The 20,279-nt window shown below is 47.6% G+C and overlaps 1 long non-coding RNA gene and 1 other non-coding gene across 3 annotated transcripts; one reads left to right on the top strand and one right to left on the bottom strand.

Annotated features, from left to right (window-relative positions):
- The first annotated feature begins 152 nt into the window (after positions 1-152).
- On the top strand, positions 153-3,050 carry LOC140260570 (uncharacterized). 2 transcript variants are annotated; one of them, XR_011905572.1, is made up of 3 exons: positions 153-292; positions 2,000-2,128; positions 2,338-3,050. It is a non-coding gene; the product is annotated as an uncharacterized lncRNA (long non-coding RNA). The 2 variants fall into 2 exon arrangements; XR_011905573.1 differs by having other exon boundaries at positions 2,310-3,050.
- An 11,452-nt stretch (positions 3,051-14,502) lies between these two features.
- Positions 14,503-14,575, bottom strand: TRNAT-AGU (transfer RNA threonine (anticodon AGU)). The gene has a single exon. It is a non-coding gene; the product is annotated as a tRNA-Thr (tRNA).
- Between the last annotated feature and the right edge of the window lie 5,704 nt (positions 14,576-20,279).

The following is a 20,279-nucleotide window of genomic DNA, read 5'->3' as shown; positions in this document are numbered from 1 at the left end:
GTTCTGCTTTGATCTCTCTTTGTCTTCATTTTCTCTGCCACCCATGTGTTTCACAGCTGTAAGCCTTCAACGTTCTTTGTGACTCCCCCCCACCCTTCGCTGTGTGAGTGCTTTTATGCTGCTCCCAGCTGCATTTATCCATCACGAGGGTGGTTTTGCCTCTTGTTTTCAAACAGCAGCACTATGGCCAGCATGTCAACTACATCCAGAATAAGGATGCACTGTGGTGGTGATGGGAAGTGAGCAGCTCCTGGGGATGGCTGCAGGGAGCAGAAATGGTCAGCTGGGTCAGGTAAATGCTTCCCCAGAGCAGGATTAATGTGGCTGTACACCAAGGCTAACCTCAGTTAACCCTGCAAGGTGCCATTGTGGCTCCAAGTGCTCGTGGCCTTGCAGGCAGTGTGTCCATGGAGCTGCTGCAAGGGATGAGAATTGTAGGATCAGCGTAGAATAGAATCAGCACAGAATTTCATTAGCTGGAAGGGACCATTAAAGGCCATCTGGTCTCACTCCCTGCAATGAACAGAGACACCTACAGCTCCCTCAGAGCTCAGAGCCCCTGATGTCTCTCCTGCACTCAGCACTCCCCATCAGGACGCAGTGCTCCAGGTGAGGTCTCAGCACAGAGCAGAGGGGAAGATCCCCTCCCTGCCCTGCTGGCACGCTGCTTTGGATGCAGCCCCGGGTGCAGTTGGCTCTCTGGGCTGTGAGGGCACAGATTCTTGCTCTGTGGGCTGCCCTTGCTGGAAATAAAACCTAGAGGACGTGAGAAACCCTGCAATTGCTCCTTGGCAAGCTTTGTGTCTGCAGAATGGCTTTCACAGCTGTCCATCCTCAGCACTGCCTCCATAGCACATCATCAAGGCGCAGCACAGCAGCACTTCTGGCAGAGCCTCGTGCTGCCTGGATGCAGTGGAGCCCCATGCAGGGGTCAGGAGCCCCCCAGGTGCCCCGAGAAAGGGACTGAAGGTGGGGCCCAAAACACACCAGTACAATTCCAACCTAACAAGGCACCTGTGTTATGCCACAGCAGTCCTTGGAAGTGCTGTGTTTGCAAGGAGGTGTGAGGCTAAATGGGAGAGAGAAAACTGTAAAATCATCCTGTCAAGGCCTAAACCTGGGAGCAGCTGACTGGTAAACAAAGTGCTGCTGGAGCTCCCCAGCACTCTGCCGCTGGCACCAGCCCAAGCTCCTGCCTGCCCCTCGCTGCTCCCGGTGCTCTGCTCTTTATGGGAACCGATTAAAGAACACAATAACGCAGCTGGAGCCTGCAGCCCCACTTCGGTCTGTAACGAGCCTCTTCAAGAAAAATTATTAGTAGTAGACATGGAGAGGACTGGTTTGTTTTACAAGGCTTCAGCGCAGAGTGCTGGCTTTATAAATGAGGCTGTGAGTCAGATCCTTCCTGGCTCTTATGAAAAACCCATCTATTGGAAAACCAACTACCCTTTGTTTATGTAAGCAATCTTATTGCCTGTGGCGATGTCTTAGGGATGCATACTTGATCCCAAATTCTGGCCTTTTATAGTGGCAGACCATTGGGGAGGCAGTGCAGGCCATGAGCGCAGCTATGGGAATTGCAGCTTGGATCTGCATGCTGGCACCAGAACCCTCATCCTCACTGTGAGCCTGGTTGCTGCTGCACCTGCAGTGAACGTGGATGAAGGGATGCACTGCTTTGTAAATGTCTTCTGGACACTGGCTGCCTCTCCACGGCCTTTCTGTTTTGGCAGAGAGGGTTGTGAGCTCAGACCTTCAACTACACATTCCTGTTGGCTATGGATGAAACACGCTGTTGTTCCTAAACTCCAGAAGATTTCCCTGCAAGATGTTGCCCTCCATGAGCAGATGGTGTCTCTCACTGGGCTCTATGGCCAACAGGGATGCTGTTAGAAAGCTTGGGAAGAGTGATAAACTGTTTCCACTTCACTTTTCTGTCCTGGTGGGATCCTGTGTGGTCTGGAAATCTCTGTGTTATTTAATACCTTGTTTTGCACAGGACCCATGCTTCCCAAGGGGGTAGCAGTGATGTGAGTGGGAGGAAGGCAAGCACCACACAGTGCTCTATCTGGGATATGAACGACTGGATCTGATTGTGGCCAGATTCCTATTAGACCCCATCTTAACCGTAAGTGCTCTTTTTCTACCTGCCCCTTCAGAAGTGACACCTCCATCCTCTGAGAGTCCCCAGCCTTAACCCTTCCTGATACTTCACCTTCCCATTAAACCCTTCATTTCCTTTTGGCTCCCAGTGTTTTCCACACAATCATGTTGGTCTAATAAGCCTCCCCTCCTGCTGCTATTTACAGCCACACTGTTTTGATTTCCATGTCGCAGATGTTCTTTTTAATGGATATGTACAGTTGAAAGGAATGGGGATCCAGCTGTGCTGATGGGACAGAAATAGAACCACGTTATCACTCCCGCATCCAGGCATGAAAGGCACAACCAAACTTGCAGAGAAACAAATGGTTTAATGCAGTTTAATGCAAGTCATACCGTTTACAATCTATTACATGGACAAGGACTTGATATGGCCTCGTGTTTAACTTTCTCCATGATACTTTTCTTAGTAGTTATTTCTAGGATGGGCAGTAAGATGCTTGGAGCTCAGGGCTTCCAGAGCCTGGCCAGGACTGGCAGCCTTGGGTCTGTGGTAGGAGCCACCATCCTCTTTCTCTCAGTCCCTCCAGGGGATGCTGTCCTGAGCATCTCTACCAGTGAAGGAACTGGATCAAATGTTAAAGACTACCAAGAAGAAGCTGGGGAGAAATGATCCCATCCTGTTCCAGTGCACAGTGTTTGCAGTGTAAAAGCAGATTGCTTTTTGCATTGAATAAACATGTTCTTGCCTTTTTAGCCTCAGGAATGTACCCCGTTTCAAATTAAGAGTATAAATAGAGCCAGGAAAGACTTCATGTGGCAATAAAAACAGTCTGATACTGACTGAGCTCCCTCCAGGGCCCCTGTGACAGCTCTCCCCTCCTTCATGACTGATTTAAGAAGAAGTTGCTCTAACTCAGTACTTTTTCTTTCGGAAAACTATTTCTGGAATGTCTCTTGCTCCAGCGGGTTATGTAAAGCGACTCCAGCAGCTTGGTGGAGACTCAAAGGCTCAGCTGGAAAAGACCCATTGGATCACTCAGGCCAGAGCTAAACTCTTGCCCATAACCACAGAATCCAGATGCTTTTAGGACAGTCTCCTGTTCACTTTTGCTTTATACTTCTCTTTGCTCCACCAACCAGCCCACTTCTTCCCTTACCCACTGTTGGCTTTCTCTTTGTTCCCTCTTATGTGGAGCTTCTGACACATCCCATCAGCTCATCTGCATGGCAGTGCATCCTGTCCTGCCCTACTGGCTCCCAGCCTGTGCTGCATTCAGCTGCTGACATAGGATTTATTTGCACATATTTTTTATCACCTTCCCTTATAGTTCTGCATTTAGAAGAATGTGACTAAACATGAGATCACAAACAGAGCAATTGTGGTGGCAGTGGCAATTACTTGCACAGGCTGCTGTTGTTGTGCAGTGTAACTGAGCCCACAATTACCTCACACTGCATTCAGAGCTGCATATTGCCATTCGGGACAGCTCTCCACTGCCACTGGTCTAAACAACAAGCAATTTGGCACATGCCCCAATCATTCACCAAGAGAAAGAATGAATATTTGAGGAGATTTCTAATCAGCTTCCCAACATCCTGCCAGCTCTCTCCTGCTTCAGTCGGCCATTAGGGTATGAGAAGGCACATCTGAGGGCATGGCCAAAATGTGGGAAGAGAACTTTCTAACTGCAAAGTGGTGTTGAAAGCAGCTTTCCTTTACTCCTTGTGATACACACCGGATGACTTGACAAATCAAGTGTGCTCTCTCAGAATCAAGTTCTACATTGAAACAGCTAAAGCATAGAGATGCAATACACTGGCATACATATTCTTTTCCAAGAACTCATTAATGTATGTTAGTGTCCTTCTGGCCATGTGTGGTGGGAGCCTATGGTGGCCTTAGACCACAAACTTTCTCCTCATTTTTCCATCATCAGCTCAGTGACTTTTGGCCGATCATGAGCTGTTTTTTCTCCAGTCTGGCAAAGTTCCATTGCTTGCTGCGCCATAATGAGCAACTTTCTATCTCAGTGCACAGCAATATATGTGAAACCCGAGGAAAAAGTCCTTGCACCTGGTGGATGCAAAGAGAAAAGGAATCAGTTGTGAGTCCAGTGCTCGGGTGAAGCAGGATCATTGAGAAAAATGGGGCTGTTTTAGAACTAGCACTTATTGATTCCCTTTGCTAAACTAATTTATGGGTCCTTAGGCTAATACACTGATCCGTATCTAGTTGAAAATTGCCAGTGGGTTCAAAGCAGATATTTAGGGAGGCAAGCACAAAGCACAGCGTGCTCATATAGCACTCATTTCTGGTGGGAGCCGTGATCCCATGCGTGGGTCCCTTGGGACAGCTGGGGATGGTTATGGGCATGCAGTAACAGTGGAGAGATATAAGGGAGACAGCAGCACAGCATCATGCAGGCAGCTCCCCAGCTGCCAGAACCACAGCCTGAGCCACGAGCGTGACAGTGGTGTGTGAATGTACGTACACACATTGTCTGCTAAGAGCATGTGCATGTGAGTTGTCACATACTTTAATCGCATGATCGTGTATTTTGATTTCTACTGGCTAATTGCTTCTTAACACTGATATTCACAGAGAGATTCTCTCCTTTGTTCTTATTTCATTGAAACTGAGACAAGAAAATGTCAAGAAATACCAAAACAAAAGCAAACCTCCTGTAAATGAAGCATTTAGGTGGCACAGTTGACAGAAAAAAGATGGGGAATGTGCCATTATGGATTTAGTGTTGCTGTGAAATCCCCTTCATTTCAAGTTGTAGTTCCTGTACTGTTTTCTGTTTGTTTGATTAATATTTTACAAATTCTGACAGAAAATGCATCCTGTAATGTACAAAAAACAACATCCACTGTAATAAGCAGTCTCCTGAGCCTTCTCTGCTGTGCTGTTACTGCAACTGAATAAAACAGCACTGTCTAAACATCAAGAGGGATTTTATTCTTTTTTGTTGTTGTTTCCTTTATTTTTTTTGCACAGCAGAGTTCTATATGGCAGAGTTATTTAATGGTTATTTCTGAAGCACTTCTGTTAATTTTATTCACACAGCTCGGGCTTGGAGTGGAAAAGAGCTCACATCCCAATTCTGGTGGCTTTTCATGACAGCTCTTCCTCTTGTCCCAGATGTCACTGTCACGCTGGGAGCTTGGAAGCCAGAATGACCCATAGGAGCAGAGCTGGTCAACAGGGCAGACTCTCCACTCTCATCATCCTCAGGGACCAAACCCCAGCTCTGTCCCACTGGCAGCAGTACACAATAAGGCCCCCAAAGCTGCTGTGTTCATTGCAGAATATCCCACCTGCTGATTCATCCCTTCCAACAAAGCGAATCTGTTTTTGGAGCTTTTCATTTCCCCTTTGTGGCTGTCTGGGGGTTCGTGTTGGCCCTGTGATGGTCATGGCTGCTTTTGGCCAACCTCTGCATGGAGATGTGCCCAAATCCACCAAACTTCTTGCACAGCCAAAAGGGGTTTGTCTCACCTCCACCCTTGCCCTGCTCACCCAGGCACCCTGTCCTCACAGTATATGTGAGATACGTCATTCTTTATGCTGATTTTCTGCCAGTTTTGCTGACATGAAAACTACCACCCTCCTTCAAAGCCCTCATGGTCCCCGCTTTACTGAATTATGGTCCAACCAATACACATCAGTGTTGCAGTTGTCCCTGATGGAATCGTATCCACAGCCTTTCCGCTGTGCTCATTTATATCATGCCATGGTTTGGAAGAAAAAAGCTCTCCTTTCTCTCACTGCCACCAGCACACAGCCTGGATGGGTGCACATCTGCAGCGACAGCTGTGATGGGTTATCAGCTGCTTTCGGGTGCTGCTGTCCTCAACCACATGGCAGCTCCCAGGGTGGGATCTGATAAACAGGAGACTCAGAACCCACCACGCAGATTTTAGCTCTGTGTCCATAAATGGCTGGGAAGAGACTGGCAGGAAATCTTACTGAACAAAAGAGGAAATGGAATTGTCATTTGTTGGTGACCTGATTTTTTTTGTTATTATTACAGGTTATTTTGGAGGGAGGAAAAAGGGATGATATTCAGCAATTTGTTGAACTAATGTTATTTCCTGCAGGTATGCTTTTCTTGGCTCCCTCTTGTTTCCCATCAGAATGGAGTGTGCAGAATGCCACCCACAGACACCAGAGGGTAGTACTTAATGCAGCCCTGCTGATGCTCACAGACACGGCGGGGGATTGCTTTCTAGTGCATTGTGGTTTCTAATGCAAGCTTCTTTCTCCTGCTTTGCCAAAGTCTGCTCTTCAGCTCCTCATTCTCGTTTTCTACCCTTAGGCGTGGGAGCACGAGGAGTGTCTCATATGTGCTCCCCGTGTCTCCCAAGCAGAGATGGAGCTCGTGGCAGCCTGGGCACAGGAGAGGGGCTAAGGGTCCCTGCCTGTGCAGCTCCGCAGCTCCTTGCTGCCCAGCCCTGCTCCAGAGGGTCCCCATGGAGCAGAGCAGGGATGGCACCTGGGCTGCACACAGGAGCACACAGCTGTGTCCAGTGGGACGAAACGTGGCTCCTGGCTGTGGAATGCCACTTATTTCCCTCCTTGCTTCATTTGAGTGCAGGAATCTCAGACGGAGAGATAGCGTGGCTGATAACCCTCAGCTCCTCTCAAGCCTCCTGTTTGCAGTGCAGGATGCCTTGTCCTGGAGCAGCTGCCCTCTGTTTTCCAGCTTTCTTGTGAAGTGCCTGCAGGGAATTTTTCTGAAGCCATGTAAGAGCACAGCGGGGGTTTGCAGGGCTCTGAGTGCTGCTGCTCGTCCTTCCATTGCAAATGGGGCCTGTGTGGTCCATCATGTTAAGATCTGGGGCAGCACAGGGCTGCAGACGGAGCAGGATGAGCTCTGCAGAGCCAGAGTGGGATGTGCTCAGGGCTTCCACAGGGTTAGTGCTGGGCTCAGTGGATTGCCAACACCAGACCCCATTTGTGACACTGGGTCCCCGATGGTGCCATGGCCAACCGTGGCTCATCTCTGACTTGGAGTCATGGTAACTCAGGCGGATTAGAGTCTGAAGGAGAGCTCAGAAGAGCTGAAGTGAACACGTACCCCGAGGGAGGGCTGGGAGCAGAGGGTTGCCATGTACAGGCTGCTCTTTTGTTCACTGTGTAGGTTCATAACAGAAGACACTGTTATACTTGTTGTCTGCAAGTCAAGAGGAGGAAGAAGGCTCAGGGGGACCCACCGTGCCAACTGTGACGTGACTGAAAATCATGACACATTCCCCCAGATCATAGACTTGACTTTCTTGTGGTGTCCCCTCTTGAGGAAAGAAACCCAATTATTATTTCACCTTCCATTTCTGTGTTTCCAGGTTCGTGCTTATGTCACAGTTTCCACAGACTGTTCTTTCTCTATTATGAGAATATTTTTAGCTTGACAAAAATGAGGCATTTTACGTAATCCTGTGACTCCTGAAGGACAGAACATCAGCAAAAGTTCAAACATTGCAGGAAAACACGAGCCTTGGCAGCAGCCTTTACTTTTTGAAGTTTCTCCTCTTCCAGCACTTCTGGAGCTTCTGTAACTATTGAATCTAAGCAGGAAAACTGCTCCACATCCATTTGCTCTTTCTGCGTTCCCTTCTCTCACACGGAGCCCTTCTGCCAAATCCACACTTGTGGCAGCGCTGACAAAACCGCTCAAGGATTTCTTGGCATGGATGCTCCAAAAGGCACCAAATCCCATCTGACTCTTTGTTGCAGTTTTAGAACAGGGTCAGTGTGGGGTAGGGCTGGGCCCCAAGTGCAGCGAGCAAAACAGCTGCTGTGGGAACCCAGAAATGAGCTAAAATATCAGCTGGCACTAATCCTGTTTGGCACCGATTTATGATTGGGATCTCCATGAGCTGTGGGGTAACTTCTCCCTGACCCGTCTGCTGCAGTTGGGTGCATTTCGTCCTGCCTCAATGGTGAGAGCTGGGCTGCTCCCAGCACCTGTCCTGCAGTGTGTTGGTGCTGCTGACAGGAAGGATGTGTGGTTGCAACCAGAGAAGGGCACCCACCGGGCCCATCTGTCAGCACAACGCTGGGGGAAAGCTGCTGGCCTGCAGCTGGTCAGTCTGCAGGAAGGAGGGAAAAAGGATCAAAATCTGCAAGGGAGGAGGGGACAGGAGTGGTTATGGCCAAGCTCTGAGAGGGAGAGTGGGGAGGAGCTGGTGAAGATGCTGCTGGGCTGTTGTAACATTGGACTGTCTAGCTAAGGAGCTAAGGGCTGAATGGGGGCTTGTGAGCATGAAGTAGAACCAGTTGGAGAAGTGATGTCACCACACACCAGAGGAAATATGCCTCTAGGAGCAGGTTTGTAGAAGTGAGAAAGTATGGGATGTGAGCAGTTTGTTGGTTGATTTGGTAGAGAGCTCTGTGCTGTTTGTACACTGAAATCCATGAGTAAATGCAGGGGGGTTGGGCAGTAGTTCACTCCTTGCTGCTGGTAGGTTTGCTCAAGTAAATTGCAACACCACTGAGTGACAAAGAGACAACAGACAGCTTCAGTCCTGGCCCTGATGGAGCAGAGCATCTTCAAGAATCACAGCATGACGACCTCCCCCAGGCCTTCAGTTGGACCTCAGGGGCATCCCTTTATCACTGTAATGGGATTGCACGGGGAGTTCGTGGGACACAGTGGGTGCACAGCCTGCCCCTTTGACCCCAAGTCCCAGGATGTCTTCAGCTGGGAGCTGGGAATACAGTGCAAGAGGTGAACTAAAGGTGAACAAGTGAAATCCCCAGTGCCTGTGAGCAATCTGTGCTCTGCAGAGAAATGTGAGACCATTCCAGCTGAACTGGTTCTGCAAGGACATTGTGCACATACCAGGAAAACGAGGAAAACCTTATCATTGCTGCAGCCTTACTGGGCAACTACCTGCAGCTCACAGAACTTCTCCACTTAATGCTCAGCCTGAATCAACCCCGCTGGAGGGTCGCCTCCATGTACTATGGGCACACTTTTGCTGCCCCTGCTGCAAGAGCTGCAGGAGACAACCTGGCAATGTTCTGCAGGAGGATGGCTTATAAAATGAACCCTGCAGACATCCTGGGTCCTTCTCCTGGGTCTCTTACTGCTTGGCATTTCCTGAGTTAGCTGTTTTCTTCACCTAAAGCTCCAGTGTGGAACCATTGGGGTACGCTGCTGAAGTGCCATTTGTACCTGCACTGTTTGCTTCTAGTTTGCTTTGTGCAGAGTGTCCTGAACCTAAAAAAATCTTTCTGCCTTTGACTGCTGTGCATTTCGCACCAATATCTTCCCCCGGGAGATCCCAAGGAGATCTTGTTTGTATTCCAGGTGGGCAGAGGTGTAAAATTAGCACTTTCCTTCCCTCAATATGAGTCACTACCTCAGTGTTTGATTAATTCCCTACTTCTGAAACTCTAAAGAAGCTAAGTGGCTGGAAGCCCTAGAGGAAAGCTGTGGTACAGAAGAAAATAGAAGCAGTAGAACAGCATTGCTTAAATTAGTGGGGCCAGAGGGAAAGCACACCAACCATTTGTTGCTATCAGAATATATGATTTCAGAGCTCACTCCTCTCCCCTTGCAGAAAGGGCATCCCCTTGCCTCAGTGCCTGCAGAGTTCTGCCTGAATCCCACCAGCAATGCTTCCATGGGAGTATCATCCCACTCCATATCAAGTTTGGAGTTACATCACCAACATCACATGTAATGGTGTATGGCAGTGGTGGACCTGTGGGGCACGGCTGCATCCAGCACGGAAAAAGGTGTTACTTGAGTCAGGGATGATTCCAGCACAGAGGAGGCTCTGGATAACATCCAGGCTCTGGATCAGGCCCAGGGCTGGGCTCAGAGCTGCAATGAGGATAAAATTTACCTTGGGGTAAAGACTCAGAATATGCAATATTTACACTTGGAAAAGCAGATCCCCAGCTGAGGGAAATGGCTGCAGTGTCTCAAGTTGTGGTGGTGTGCGCCAGTTGAGGCTCTGCCCTGAGGCTATGAAAGGTGTTGAAATGGAGCCAAGGCCGGGTTTTGGCCATCTGCTTGGCTGGGGCCGGGGGGCTGCATTTGCCATTAGTGTTTTGTGAAACATAAAACAAGAGTTGAGGTCGTCTCTGGTCTTCATTAACACATGGAAAAGCCGGGGGGAATATCACATCTGACTATGGGGCCAGCACGAGTCAGCAGAGGATCTAACGTTTCAGTTCCCACTCAGGAAAACCCAACGGCTTTGTTTCAGCTCCGACTGCTCATTCCAAAATCAACCGAGACAACCAGTTATTGTGAAAAAAGTCCTTTGCCAACGAAACCATCTGAAAAGGTTCATTCTTTTCTCTTTGGGGATTTTCATCTTTTTCTTTTTTTGGTCTGCACTCGATCTGTGAATTTCACAGCAGAAAATGAACTCTTGGAACTACTCCTTACGTCCTCAGTCCCTCACATTCACACATTCTTGATAAATGATGTGGTTTGATGAGTTTCTCCTGGTCTCAGCTTTGACCTGAACTTCTCCTGATCTGATCCTTGGAAAGATAGATCCTTAATTGATGTTATTAGTGGAGCATCGATGCCGGTGCAATTATCGTGCTTTCTATCAGCACTGACACAGCTGTGAGCAGTCAGTTGTGTTTGAATCAGGAAGTTCTTGCCCAGTTCCCAGGAAAATTACCTCCACAAACAAAACCAGAGTAACTCCTACAACATGGTTTCCTTCAAAAGTGAATGTGCCACCCCCTGGAAGCATTCAGATGGATGTCCATGTGATATATGGTGTCTGCTGAAATTGCTCATTTGGTTCCCAGCCAGAAAGACCCAAATATAGAGAGGAGCTTGTTTGTGTTCAGCCCCATGAAAGCATTCTCTGCACTCCGGCGTACGCTGAGCCACTCAGTACTGTGCAAATTGGATCCTGCTTCTCCCACTGCTCCGGGGAGGGAAGGAGCAAACAAAGACAAATAAAAGCAAATGCACATCTCAATCAGCTTTGCCTCCCCGGGAAAGGAAACACAAGAAGAAAGCAAACAGCAGGCGCCCTTATGTGCTACGGACATCACCACTCAGGTTTGGGGCTGCTGAGAGCTCAGGAATTACAGCTGTGGGTGGGTAGGAAACCCAGCAGCCTCGGATTCTCAATCCCTGTCCGGTCCTCACAAATTCCTGAAATGCTTTGGTTACAGCAGCTGAGAAAACAAAACAAAACACAATTCACCTCCGTCCTGAGAGGAAGTAGGAGAATTTCTTGGTGTTTTGAGAGGTAGAACTGACAATAACAAGAAGCAAACAGGCCAGCTGTGCAGGAAAGTTGTGCGACAGGGTTAGTGCAGAGCCATCATCGCGTAACTGAGTGTTAGAGCTGCGCTAAAAGTGCTCTGTGTGGCTTTGCTGAATGTTTTTGGAGGATCCTGATGCTGCTTTGCTGGAAGCTCTGCTCCCAGGTGCTGCCCTCTCATGGTGAGGAGCACAGCCCCGGGACTGACATCAGAGCAAATGGTGGTGGGCTTTTCAAGACCCCAGGTTTGATGCCGGTGACAGTGCTCCATCTCTCTTGGCACCAGGATTATGCTGAAAGCCATTGATGGGCACTACAAGCAACCAGGGACAGAGCAGCCCTGTGAGGCTCTCCTGCTCCTGCTTGCCTCAGTGGAGGACTAATGCCTCCTGGTGGTCCCAAACACATCTCGCTAATGGCACAAGAGTGGGCCTGTACCTTTCCAGTGCTAACAAGGTCGTCTGGCTGCTGGGATGCATGGGGACGGTACCAGAAGCATCCCATCCCTATCTGCAGTTCATGCGGAAATGCTCTGGGCACCAAGTGGGATGACGATGAAAAATACTGTAAACATGAAGAAAACCTGAAGATCTGGAGGAAAAATGATGCAGTTCTGTACAACAGGATTCAGGGTCAGTAGAGATGTTTGGTGCTGGGACAGCTCTGTGGGAGAAGAGACTGGAGGGTGAGTGTTTCATCAGCCCAGTGGCAGGAGTTCCAACAGAACTTAATAGCTGGTCTAACCAGCATAATTAGGTTGTCAAATCTGGTGAAAGGCAGCTATGGAGTGAGCACATGAAGTGCTGCCTGCAGAATTTGCCCTGCTGCTGTTTGCAATGTGCCATTGCCAAGGACTTTGGGCAGAGGTTTGAGCTGTGTGCTAGTGATGGGAAGGCTGTACTGCACTGAGATCACTGTACTCCATCCCCGTTCTGTCATAACAAGTTTAAGGTAAGCTGGGTTCCAGTGACTCAGGAGAATGAAAAGAATTGAAGGAAAACAAAGAGAAATTCAAAGGTTTCATCAGAAATCGATTGAAGTCTCGATCATTTGCTGTGAGCACACCCAATGGCCTTTGTGACAGCCATTTTTCTGAGCACAAAAGCCACTTTGAATGACACAGGAATCCTTACCAACCTGCAAGAATCAAGGAGCATCCTGCCAAAACCCTTTGTCATGAAACAAATTATGAAAGGCTATAAATAGATGACCATTATTAGAGCAACTGAGCTGCCTAACTAGGCTCACTGCACAGGGAATGAGCTGCCTCCCAGCAGGCAGGAGGGAGGCCAAGCAATCAACAGGTCCATTGCACGCTACCCAGGGTGGAGGAGAAAACAAGCTCACAGTCATTACCTCCTGCTTCTGCAAGCAGAGGAAGCATTTGGAGAAACAAGTTATTGGTAGAAATAGACATGGATGGGCACATGTATTCCCTGTGGTGAGCAGGGGACAGGAGGGGAGCTCGTGGCTCACACAGCCCAGTGGTTATCCAGCTCCTTCATGGGTTTGCTCCTCCCATTGCTGGGGTTGTTTGAAAACACGACTGCTCTGCTTGATAGAGATGTCCTGCTGAATTCCAGCCGGGTATATTTATTCTTGCTGATGTCATAATTTTGTTTCAACTGTTCTTTTCCTCCTGGTTGTTCACACCTGCAGTATTTATATGAAATTGTCTATTTTCCTTCAGTCTTTTTGTTGCGAGGCTCAGCACAAGATACTCCTGAAACTCCTTGCTGATGGCACAGCCTCTGTGAAAGCCATTTTTGCATCAGGCTTATATTTCGTGTTATGTATCGCAGCAGGACTGCTGGAAGAGAAGGAGTTTTTACATTGATACTAAGTGTTGTATAGACTAAGAATTCAGCAAAACATATCCTGACCATTTATCAACTGTGCAGAGATGAGAGGCATTAATTTTTCAGAGGATCATTTCCATCACTGTTGGGCTCAGCTGAGCTGGAGTTGGAAGCCAGAGCGCAGAAGTGACTGTGAGCAATGAGGATGCTTTTGGCTCTTGCTCAGTGGTATCATATGAAAGTGAAATAAAGAGATAAGCCAGAATGAGGGGCAGGGTAAACAGGCACATAGCCACAACAGTCTGGAGACAAATTCCCTTTTAGTAAAACACTATCAGGACTTTCCATTTTCCAGTATCTTGGGTTAAAATAACAATAACTTGTACTAGTCTATTAGGCTACGGATTAGTGGGAACCCTGCTGAGTTTTGTTTCTTTAGCCTTGCTGTGACATATGCAGAGGAAATTCCTGCAGGTCACTTCTATTGTGGAGAGAATGCATCAGCCCAAGAGCAGAATGTACTCTTTGCTTTGGGAAAGCAGAGCTGCAAGGGAGTGGGATGAAGGGAACCACTGGGCTCTGTGTCCTCAGTGGCACCCAACATCCACCTCCACAGGGCAGATGAGTTCAGACCTGCGAGCCTTCTTTTTCTGTCCTCTGGATGGAAAAGTCCCTTTTCAGGTCCTGAAATGTCCTTTCACTTCACTGGTTTGGATCATTTTGAAGGAAGAAAATGGGAAATCTATTTGAAAACGAGCAAAACATCTGGGAAATGTGTCAGTGCAGGATGCGATACCCCACAAATCTGAACTGCAACACCCTGAGCTCAGGATACAACCCAGCTTTCATTCCTTGCCTTCTCTTTTTCTTAAAAATGGGAACTTTCTCACACCCTCCCCAATAAACTCCGCAGAAGACCAACATCACTTCTCCTCCACACCTCATATTTATTATTTCACAGCCAACTCTGTAATTGCTGAGCTCTGGAGATGTAATTTGATTGGTGTGCTGAAGTATGAGGAAATGAACCAGATCTGTCTGGGTTTCCAGCAGCTATTTCAGCTTCTCTCATCAATGAGCTTTACAAAGTGTGCGGGATTTGTTATTAGTTTTTTTTCCTATCTCTCATTTCTGTACTTTAATAACATTTCACTTCTCTCACTCAATGACTTAACTCTGACCACTGCTGTTTCTCGAGGCTTCTTGCTGCTGTCCTTTGGTGTAGGTGCTCTGTGATGCATTTCACTTAAGCTGGGATGCTTGCAAAAATGATGCAAGCATTCCTTTGGGGAAAAAAGGAAAGAATACGGCTGGAGGTCTTTGCAAGATGAAGGGGAACCCCAGGCTCCAGTGAGATTTGAACTCACGACCCCTGGTTTACTAGACCAGTGCTCTAACCCCTGAGCTATGGAGCCTTTGCTTTTTTGGGTTTTTTTCACTGCTAAACATTTCATATCATAATTCTCTCCATGAATTTTGCTGCAGTCACATTGGATGCATGAAGCCAAGTGAGCATCAAGCACAAATCTGGCCTCCAGTTTTCCTTGTTTCTGTGAGTTTGAAGCCAAGTTCCACAGCAACCAAACTTTAAAAAAATGTTTTTTCTATTTTTCCAGATGTGGGGCTGAAATACTGGCAAGAATGGAGTAAATGTGAAGGGAGCCAGAAGCAGATGGGGCGGGACAGGGCTTAGTACGTAGCATTTGACCAAGCACAGGGCAACAAGAAACCTGTTATCCTCAATGGTAGCATAAAAGTGGTAAAGATGAGTTGTCCCAGGCTGGTTGGGTGAGCCATGTCCAGTCTCAGTGTGGTGCACTGAGCTTTCCCTTGGGTGATTTTCAAGCACAGAAGAAATCGAGCTCCATCCTCACAGAGCCCCGTGTGCCTCAGTGTCGTGTCAAAGAGGCGAGTCCTACAAAGCTGGGGTAGAGAAACCCACTCTGCTGGACCCCAAATTTAAGGGCAAAGTTTATGGAGACAGCCTGGATAAGGTCAGGGAGAGGACGGTGGTGGTGCATGGAGTCCCAAGGCAATGAAACCTTTTGTGGTAGGGAAAGCATAGGGCCATAACTAAAGAGGGTGCTGAGATCCAGTCTTAGTCAGAAGATGCACAAAGGAAAACATCAGTAGGAATAGCCAAAGGGTGCTCAGAATAAGCCACATTGTATCTATTATTCCCAGTCTTTTTGTGGAAGAAAATTGCTCTCTTTGAAAGAAATCGGAAATTAAGGCTGTCCATCCTTCCAAGCATAGAAAAACACAAACCCTCATTAGGTGGGCTGAAAAGCAATTCTCAGGCCTTTATCTGACACACTAAGAGCATGGCTCTGCCTATAGCATTCAGGGAGAAATGATGAATTACCTGGCATGGGTTCAGCGCCTCAGCCTGGCATTGGGCAAACACACAAAGAAGCTGGAAGCCAATCATCTGACTTTGTCCAGACCCTGCCTAAAGGAGCCCTTCAGGGATACGGTGAGGACATACAACAATAAAATAATTCTCAGCATCCCATGCAAGGACATGTGCTTGGAGCACGGCTTGCAGAAGCAGCTGGGCTCATAGCGTGGGAGCACATGGCTGAGCCATGAGAGGCACTGGCTGGCAGAAGGAAATAGGGGACACTGTTTGGTACAGGCTGTTTTCAGACTCTGCTTTGAACAATAATACAGTTTAAATGTGTACAGATGTTGGAAGCCTTTTGATGAGAAGTTAATACTTCTGCTACTAAAGAGTGATAGGGTGGGGCAAATGGGAAAGGCTTGCTGGTACAGAACTGCATTGTAAAGGTTGTCAAGCCCTGTCCCAGCACACAGGAGGTTTGCATCTTGCCTTGTGACCACTGCTCCAAGCAGGACATCCTCAGGATGAGGATGAAGGATGCAAGTCTTGCAGTTGCCTCTTTTTTACCCTCAGCACTATTATAAATATCTTCATTTCCACGGCCTAGGGGTGAATCTGCCTCTTTCATGGAATTGTTTGAATTGAAAGGGACCCTAAAATGCCATCTGGTCCAAACCTCTGTGATAAACAGGGATACCCACAGCTCTACCAGTGCTCAGAGACACCCCTAACCCAGCCTTGAATGCCTTCAGAGGTGGAACATCCACAACCACTCTGGGCAAAAGTCCTTGGCCAAGTCCTTCAGGAAGGGCTGCCCAGGGTCGTTCTGTTAATGGCAGTATCAGTGCTGGATTTTCTTGTTCTGTGTGAGTTACACTAATGAGAAGCTGCCTCGTGATTTGCTCTTTGCTGTCTGCTGTGGTGGGCTGCCTGGATCCAAACTGCATTTACAGCCTGGTTTCTACTCCAAGAAGCACCTGACCACCAAAACATCCGGAGCTCTACCCCAGCTCTTCTACAGGAGATGCTTCTCCAGTTCAAAACCAGCACTAATAAATCACGAGTGAGGATGATATTTAAGTTCACTGCTGACATAGTTCAGCTTTTCTTCTGGAATAGAGCCTTCTTCATGCAGCAAGGGGCAGAACCACCGGTGTCCCTCTGGCTCTCTGCTGGCTGCTCTTTGCTCCTGGAGCACCACTGTGACCAGAACTGATTACTGTCACTTAAACCTTCTCTTTTTAGCTGCAACAACGACAAAAAATATCACCTGACCACTTTGGCAATAGCAGCACAGGGACAGACCCCAGTGCCTATTGCAGATTTCTAGCACCAACCCCCCCCCATCTTTTATGTTGTTTCTCCTCTACCTGATGGTTCCCATCTGCATTCTTGGCTTTTTTTTCTGATCTAGACTTCCTGATGGTGCCTTTGAGCTGTCCCAGTTTCACCTATGAGATGTGGAGCATGAAAAACAAAACTTGACAGTTGAAATGCTTCTGCTTTTTATGGGAAATAAAAGCTACCACTGCTTTTACCCAGAGCTGAGGGAAATTGCTACAAAGTGGACATGTTTGTGTACCACAAATTGGACCTTATTGGCACGAATCAGGGATAATTTTAGCAATCTTCAAAAATATATCCTGAATAAAAGTCATATAAAGGGAGTCACAGGACGGTGACCTCCTGCTGCTATCTATGGGCCAAAGCTCAGCAATGGGCACCGTCTCTTGCAATAAAGTAACAAAGCCAAGCTCAGATGTTTGTTTTCCACAGCTGGAAAGATCCGTCCTGAAGTAACACCAAGCTTTGGTAACATTATTTACAGGGCTATTTATCTACAGCAAAATAAAGTGTTACATCACATTGATTTTCTGGCAAACCAACAATAACAGCCCATTGGAGCCCAGCTTTCAACTCAGATTTTGTGATGCTGCAGACAGGAGACCATCTCATATACAAACAAAGGCTGGGAAACGTGTTGGACTCTGCAGACTGAACACATAGGCCCCAGTTATCATTCGATCAGAAGACAATAAGCTGTATATGCAACCAATTATAAGAAACCTGTCCATTTTCAGCAGTGCATTTGATCCAATGCATGGAGAAGGAAAAAAAACCATATTCTGTTCTTGCACTTGAACCCGTATTTGAAAGATTATCTAAATTGCATTATGTATATATATGTATATATTATATACATATAATTCATTCCAACAGTGGGCAGACAAAGCTAGCTAAGGGAAAGCTGAAAAGATGAATGCAGTATTTTGTGGACCTGGGGCTGCTCCTGTCCTTAAAAGGACACCTGGAGTCTGGGTTGATTCTCCCGGCTGCAACCACTGTAAAGTTTTCTTGGGAGTCAGAAAGAGTTTGAGCTCTGGAAAACTTGTCTTATATTTGGAAGAAACATCTTGCTCCAAGGGTGCCCGCTTTGTTCCCCGTGCTGAGAGAACACAAGTCATTTCTGGAATGCAGCTGCCCCTCTTCAGGCGGTGCTAACTGCTCCCTGGAGTCCCCCTTGGAACACAAAGCTGGCCGAAATTTTGCCCTTGACCCACTTCAGATTAGCAAAGAGCAAAATCTGACTTCTTCTGAGAAGGGAGCAGAGCTGTCAGTGCTGGTTCTGCCGGGTGAGATTAGCAGGCACGAGTCAAAGGCCGCCTTTCCAAGAATTTACAAGAACACTTTCACAACCTATTAAAAATTATATTTCTTAGTATCGTATCAAGCACTTCCAGTGCCCCAGAAGGATGCAGTTTTATGGGGTTTGGTGCTCCAGCTGGCACCTTCTACACCCCATCTGCATTTAGCAGGTCCATCAGCTCCATGGACACTCCCAGACCTGTCGGGCAGCCGCAGCTCAGCCCAGTGCCACCACCGCAGGCAGATGGTGCCCATCACATCCCGATGCCCCCGGTGTTCGGGCAGAGCCAGAGCCTCTAACGAGCTCTGTCATTGTCCGGGAACAAAACCACCGCTAATGACAACCATTAGCACCTGTCAGCACAACGGCCTATAATAGAGGAAGATGTTTTATAGGCAGATGCCCTTAATTACAGATAAGTTGCTAAGCTACGGGCACTTAACTATTTCTGAGCCATGCCGCTTTTCGCTGCAGAAGAAAAATGACTTCAGTTTATTGAGTAAACCTCGATGCTGCTCTGTACGTTAATCACAGCAGAGGAAATAATGGTAGTTTCCTGTCCTCGAGATGAGAGACGCAGCATGTCACGGCCTCTCACGCAGTAATTGCTGGGATAGGTTAATAATGTAAGTGCATAAAAGTAGGGATTTACGCTTCTGTTCTACATGAGCAACTGCTTCAGCAGATGCAGATGTAGGAGCTGTGCTGCTTCATCGCTGTAAAGCACAGCTGTTCAGTGAGAAAATAAGCAAATGTTGCCACTGTCATTTTGGTGTGTCACAAATCAGGCCCGTAAGTGCCGGTTCCTTCCATGCCAGCGCCCATCTTCCATCCCCGTGCGGCTCTTCACCAACTACTCCACGTCTGATGGAAGGTTGGGGGAAGCACAGCACTACACCTCACCACAACCTCCTGTCAGGGAGTTGTACAGAGCAATAAAGTCTCTCCTGACCATCTTCTGCCCATGCAGAATGACCAGAGGTCCCTTAGCGGCACACAGCCTCGTTTCTGGTCTCGTACTGGGCAAAACTCCCTCCAAGTCTCCTGGAAAAGCTGTCGTTCATTATTTCTCATGGTATTAAAAAGAACAACCAGCATGTTTTCTTTCCTTCTTGGCTTGCACCATTCTAATGACCCCATTAAGAGCAAGATAAACAAAAACCTTCAGCACACCGAAATGACTGGGATGAAGGAGCCAAAGGAGCATTTGGTTTGCCTCCATTTATGTAATTGGTTGCCCAGAGTTCAGTGGCTTGCACTGAATCCATTGTTAATCCTGTCAATTAGAAGATAGCATGTTGCAAGAAGCACCCCAGACTTTCCGTGGCTTGCTGTGTGCTGTTCACACCATTAAATCCATGCTTGAGGGGGGTCTGGCTTGTATTCCTGTGGACAAGCAACATCTGGGGACAATTAAGACATCTGACAATCTGCCCTCCAGTTTGGGGCAGTGTCTCACAGAGGGACACATTCCCTGCTTTGTCCGGAGTTGTGCAACGTGCCAGAAGTGCCCCAAATCCGGAGCTTTGTCTTTGTTACCATCACGTTGTGCTTTGGGTGACTGTTGGCCAGGAAGCACCGCAGCTGCCTTTCTCTTCTGCAATCCCTCGCAGAGAAATAAATTTAGTTAAGTAATAAAGTAATTTAGAAGAAGTATGTCAGTAAATAAAGTGATTTCAGGGATTTAACGAGCAAAGAATGGCACCAAAGGAAATGTGTCTTGGTCACAATCATCAAGCTTAAATTATGGTGAAGAGACAAAGCATTCTTTATTTGAAAAGGCAAGGACCCCACGGTCCTTCTGGCACTGAGGGTTACCCAGAACAACCAGCCTGAGGGCTGCCCACCAAAGCAGAAGCAGCTCTGTGACCTGGGGTGTCTCTTTTTGTGGGTGCCATCACCAGCAAATAGGCGGCTGTAGTAGGAATGGTAAAGCTCACAGTGAGCCAGCAGCAAAATAAACACTCCGGGGACTAACGTGGAATCAATAACTCTTCACACAAGCAGAGAAGCAGATGGTGTCTAAATCAATTACAGTGTACTTAGGGGTGTGTATGGGAGATTGGTAATCACAGCCTGAACCTCTGATTAATCAGCTGAGGCAAGTATGGGGTCAGCTGTGGGAGCA

This window comes from Excalfactoria chinensis, chromosome 18 (genome assembly GCF_039878825.1).
Source record: "Excalfactoria chinensis isolate bCotChi1 chromosome 18, bCotChi1.hap2, whole genome shotgun sequence".
Taxonomy (NCBI): Eukaryota; Metazoa; Chordata; class Aves; order Galliformes; family Phasianidae; genus Excalfactoria; species Excalfactoria chinensis.
The sequence above is the reverse complement of the archived record's forward strand: the minus strand, read 5'-3'. Positions and strand labels throughout refer to the sequence as shown.